Genomic DNA, 6,413 nt, shown 5'->3' with positions numbered 1-6,413 from the left:
AGGGGAAGGGGAAGGGGAAGGGGAAGGGGAAGGGGAAGGGACGAGGGCAGCTGTAGGGAGCTGTCACAGGAAAGGCTTTTCCTGAGCCACAGATAGAACTGTCTGGAGTGTGGGACTTCGTTTTAATCATTTAATGATATCTTTTAAAAAAAAATATGGCAGTGCATCCAGCATCTTCCTGGAAATTTTTGATACAAAAGACTGAAAATAAAAGCTAGAATTGCTTTGCTAGATTTAACTCTGAATAAAAGGGAGGAGCTGGTCAAAACGTAAATGGCAGCTCACACAACAGGGAACAAGTTATTCTTAGAAAAAGAAATAACCTTATCTGAGAAACCTGACAGAACTTTGAAACTAGATCTGTTTAGAGCAGGAGGTTAAATTGAATGGCCTCCACAGGCCTTTCAGACCTTCTGTTTGTTTGTTTGTTTCAGGGTTTTTTTTTGTTTGTTTGGGGGTTTGGGAGTTAAGCATAAAGACAATCATCTTAGCAAACAAACTTCTATAAACTCAAAGAATTGATAAGGAAGATCCCATGGGAAGAACAGATTAAGGAAAAAAAAAAATCTTAATTTCTTAAACAATATAAATGGTACAAGCACAATCTATCCCAATGCAAAAAAATAAATTATAAAGGGAAATCAAATGGACTAGAACATGATTCCTTTATTCAGCTGAAACTCAAAAAAACCCTGTTAAAATGTGAACAATAGATCACATGATTATGGGTCAGTATGAAAGCTATAGCGATAGAGGTGTATGGATAAAATCACATAGGCCAAAGATTTAAAAAAAAAAATAATTTTTTTTGCCATGTAGGACACAGTAAATAGAATGAAAAAATAATCCCTGGAGAACATTAACATATAGGAGACCAAGGAAATAGTTCATCTATTAGTCAATAGCAAAAAAAATTAGAAACGTGACCCTGAGAAGGCTAACATACTTCATTCTTAATAAATTTAATTAAAAAAAACCAAAAAGAAACCTAAGGAGTAAGAATCCAGTTTAGACTAAGTAGACAGTCTGGAGTCTACTTAGCTAAACTACAGGTTTTCAAGCTACCTGGGCCTGATGAAAAATCACTCTAGAAAATTTAAGGAATTGCCTGCACTAATGATACAGCCCTTTAATAACTGTTTTGAAAACTTGTGGACCAAGATGACTAGAAGAGGACAAAAAGAATACCTACCTTTAAAAATGTACAGAACAGCCAGCCAAGGAATTACTGAAAGCCCTTCAATTCCTAAAAAACTACTGGAAGAAACAGTCAAACCAACTAGTTGTAAACACAGACAAAACAACAGGGAGATGAGTAACAGCCAATGCTGGCTTGTCAAGAACAAATCATGTCAAAACAAATCTAATTTGCTTCTGTGACAGCATACCAGGTATAACGGATAGGAAAGACACAAGGATGCAATAACTCTTGGCTTTTTCCTCATGTGTCATCCTCCTAAGATAGTTAGGAAAACACAGTTTGCAACAGATACAGCTTCGTTTTATTACTTTTTTTCCCCCCATGTGCGTATTTGGGACTAGACTAATAAAGGAACTCAAAAATAAACTTTTCATTAACCAAGGAAGAGGGATACTAGGATATCTCAGAAAAAGAAAAGTCCAAATAATGTCTATTGCATGACATTGCCACATGTGTTGCAAATACACCCAGTGGTAAAGAATTTGTGCATGATCTTTTCCTGCACAATGCATCAAGGTCATGAATACTCCCTTGATACTGATCCTGTAAGCCCCTGAGTTATGCCTGTGCTCTTCTCCCCATTTTTCCAGGAGGTCTTCAATGCAGGCCTCCCATTTCAGAGGCTGGAGCCCAAAGTAAGAGGTATAAGACATGAAGGCTTCTCCATGTCAGAAATACGGCCACAATCCTAGTGCCTTACAAAATCCTTCCCACTCACCCCTGCTGCCCCACAAGCTGAAGTGTAGGATAAGCCTGAATACCAGACAGACCTGGGAAAATGATCCTTGCACCCTGCCACCACTCCCAAAGCATTCTGCCAAAGAGAAGCTTGCCTGCAGGTATTTGCAGACTCCAAACCGTCTCGTAGAGGGATCTCACTACACCACCAGCAAAACTCACCAGAACACAGTACATAAGGGGTGACTGTCAAACTGGAAAAATTGACCAAATGAGACTGTTCAGGTATGTGGCTTAGGTCTGCTGCCATTCAGCATTTTTACTAACAACTTAGAGAAAGAGAGAGTATCCTTTTTAAATCTGCAGACACTGGCAACTTGGTTATTTTTTAGAAGATGATTAGAATTCAAATTACAAGCTTGAGACGTGATCTGAAATAGACAGGATGCAAGCCAACTATGTGCTGCCTCTAGATAAGAATATAATCAGCTGGACATATACAAGATGGGGAAGAACCAGCTAAATCTGAAGAAATCTTGGATCCACAGTAAATCATATATTAGTCATCAAAGCAGTTTCTTACAAAAACAAACAAACAAACCATAGCCAAAAAAACCCAAACCTCTTCAAAATCCCCAACATATGAGAAATTGTTACAACAAAAAGTGTCTCCACTAACAATGCAAAAGAATTCATCAAAGCTACAGCAACCCAATGGATTCAACTTTTTTAAAATTCTTTTCCAGTTTCTAATGCTAGCCAGTTACAAATGCCTATAAAAAGCTACCTGTCACCAGTTCCTGAAGTAATGAAGCTCCACCTTCATAGGACACCTGCCACAAGCACCCACCCCCCCCCCAAAAAAAAAAAAAATTGCCTTCAGCAATTATAATACACTGAAGTGGACAGGAGATTTAGCAAAAGGAAATATTTGTATTTCATGGAAGGTGTCATTGGACCAAAGTCAGAACTGAACGTAGTGCAGAGCTACTAGGAAATTTATGCAGGAATATGGTGCCTCTTTATCTATGAAATGTAGAAATTTTTTTTAATTTCTATTTCCACAACAAGATACAGAAGTTGCATCTGGCAATCTCCAGATATTTACAGAAACAGTAACCTCAGTTACCTCACAGCGTAACCAACTTTTAGGTGCAACAAGCTTTCATCAGTGCTTAAAGATATTACAGCATTAAATAATACAAGAAATTTTGACATATAGCCATGCTATATCAGAGAAAGATTTTTCTCAGCTGTATATTCAGTATTTCTGAAACGTACTAAGTCGTACTAACCAAAATAGTTCCCCAGGATACTGTGATATTCTGTCTTTTGCTGAGATTACCCTACCCTGGCAGACAGATTAAAGAGTTAAGACAATTTCTGTATTAATCCTCAGAAATTCTTGTTTCCTGAAATCACCTCACAGACACTTGAATCCTGTTGCAAATTTCAAGCCAAGAGAAATATTAACATATTCTGACCTGGTTAAGTGCAGATTTACATTGTCTATATGCAGGGGGCTTTAGAAGATTCACTGAAAAAAAATAATTTTTAAACAATCCAGGAGACTCTTGGCTAAATTCAGAGACTGTAAGAAATGGAGCACCAGATGTGAAGCAGGGCAGATGGCTAGAAAGAGCTTGCTTAGAGGGTCACAGGATGTACAGGATCACAGCAGGACAGCTGAAAGAGTTCGCAATGAAAAGACGGAAGTGTGCTGCACAGACTGAAACAGTAAAATAAAACCTATTTTTCATTTGGCTGACTTTGTTTTAATTTGACGGAGAAGCGGACAGGAGCCTCCCTTCAACCATGGCAGTGCCATGAGCATGTGTGTAGGTGGCATACTCCCACAGTGTCAAAAAACACTGCCTGAGTCATATTATGCTCAGTTCACACAACGGTTTAGCAGACATAGTGAAGAATTTTTGCCACCGAGTAGTCTCACGCAGAGTGCAATCACCATGCTTTGTACAACGCTCCTGTGCATGCACAGAAGCAAGGGGTCTGATGTCAGAATTGATTAATATATACCAGCAGCAGGTCTGTGCTGTGGGTTCATCTTCCAGAAATCAAAGTGAGCTTCAGAGGCCACACCTGAAACTCAACTTTCTGTTCTTGATGCTGATATTGTGCTTACTAATTCTGCAGGAAGCAGGGCATAATGCTTTAGGTGCTGCTACTTCTCTCCATCACTGTCCCAAATACAGGACAGGAAAAGAGATAACCCAAGATTTTGTAGATAAGAAACTAATTTTACTTAGGCATTTGCATCAGCTATAATTTCGTTTGAATAAAAGAAGTGAATGGATGGAAAAGCACATTCTCATGTCAGCATCTCACAAACAGAACACTGTTTCCTTGCATGTCTGTATACACAACCTCCACAATGGCATTAGCAGAATATTACATTTTCAAAGCCAGGAAAGACTGACATCCTTAAAAAAACAAATCCATATAACTTCTGAGATTGTTAGAGAGAACAAGAATCACTCCCAGAACAGAGGCACAGCTATCAAACTTTAAAACTAAAATCATGCTTAAACAATTTTAAAAATTTCTGTATGATTATTTTTTCTAACTCCCATGCAATCAATAACTACATTCTGTCTCAAATAATTGTGTTTAATGTGGAGCACTCTTCTTCATTTGTGTCTTTTCTTGATTTGTGACCTTTTTTAAATAACAAGATGGGAAAAACACATGGAAACAACTATAAAAAGAGACTTGATCCTTTCATAAACTGCAGTCAGCTCCTGTCATTTTGCTATATAAATCTGCTAAAGAAAATGTTTTTTTTAAACCAGTGAAAAATAAAACAAGCACAGGTTGGAAAGGGTCAAAATGAAGCGTCTGCTGGAGATACATCCTTCTGGTGTGGCTGTCTGTGTACTACATATTATGTTAAAAGATATAAGAACATCTACAGTTAACAGTAGTGTAACATAGCAACAAGGAAGGAAAAAATTGCTATTCCATCTTAGAAAAGAAATATGGCACTTCTGCCACAGCAGTAAAATTTCAAAAGTGGGATGAGTATCAAAATAGGACCTAATTCAGAAGAACGTTTCTTGCATTTCATTACCTTGGAAAGGTGCATGACTGACAGATCCAGAAACAGTATTGTATTTCTGCCCAATACAAGTTTGATACAGACAGAAGATGTGCCCTAGAAATTTCACTGCCAGTGTACTTCAATCCTTACCTATGGAAAGGCCAATTCAGTCTTTAATCTGCAATTCTTTGTTATCGTTATTAATATTGCCAAAAGGGGAACACATTTGTACCAAAAAAGGACTAAATTCTCAGATATGGCCACCTGTCCATAATAAATCTAACAAAAAACATTAGGCTGTTTCACTAAAGCACTAGATAACAATTTTCAATCTGTATTAATCTAGATGTCATCCAAACTACCAATCCTTTATGCTGAATGATCAGTCCCTAAACCCAGTAAAATTGTAATCTCTATCTCACCATCTTCTTTATGCTTTTCTGCTGCATACTTTTCTTTTTTTATTTTCTGCAACTCTCTTTCCTACCAGTCTTACATACTCCCAGTGTAGTACACTGAAAAACAGAAAAAGGGATCAGAACATTCAAAACAGTTTTCCAAAGTTGCTGCAAGATGTCCCTGCAAAGAAAATTGGAGTGAACAAGTGCTCTATACATCAAAGAAGTAGAAAAAAAGTAATCAGCATAAAATGCAGCAAAGAGGACTCCATTAAGAAAACCTTTGTAACAATAAGGACAACAGAACACTGGACCAGATCTACTTGGAATTTTGTGTAATCTACATCATTTGAGATATTCACAGAAGACACGATTTTGATCCAGTCTTAGAGTATAAAAAAGGGGAAAGGATCATCTCTTAATTTCCCTTTTGATTTCAGGATTGTAAAACTAAATTATTTAATTACGTGGGCAGAATGCATCTGAGAAAATCAGTTTAGAGTAGCAAAAATTTATTTAAAAAAAAAATGAAAAAGCCTACAATTTTGCATCTTACTACTTGTGCTATGCATTTTAACATTTTGTGGGTGTGTATGTGTACTGCAAATGTTGTAACAAGTGTATCTCACAAACTGGAGCACATCTAGTTTTGGTAAACCAGCTTGATATTGATAAATATGCAGACTTGCAATATCTTAAAGGTACTAAGAATGACAACTAAGAATAAGTAGTGCATGAACAGATACATATCTTTAACAATACAAAAATAAATGCTTTGCTGTTTCAATGATCCTTAAACATCAACAGACATCACATGATCCTTGAACCATCAACATCAACTCACTGGAGTCTTATATGTTACTATCACATATCACCACCTGAGCCAAAATTTTCAAGCTTTCTCCAATTTTATTCTTTCAGGCAGTAACACATAAAAGACGCAACAGATAGCTGTAATCTTGTCTATTCCTAGCACTGGAGTAGTGCAGATTAGTCTCAACTATTTGTCCTGTAATCCTGCAGACTAAAACGGGACATGTATCTCCTGATCTACCAGTTTTCCACCTAATTTCCCCCC

The sequence above is a fragment of the Pygoscelis adeliae genome, unplaced genomic scaffold (genome assembly GCF_000699105.1).
Source record: "Pygoscelis adeliae isolate BGI_AS28 unplaced genomic scaffold, ASM69910v1 Scaffold192, whole genome shotgun sequence".
NCBI classification, from domain to species: Eukaryota; Metazoa; Chordata; class Aves; order Sphenisciformes; family Spheniscidae; genus Pygoscelis; species Pygoscelis adeliae.
The sequence above is the reverse complement of the archived record's forward strand: the minus strand, read 5'-3'. Positions refer to the sequence as shown.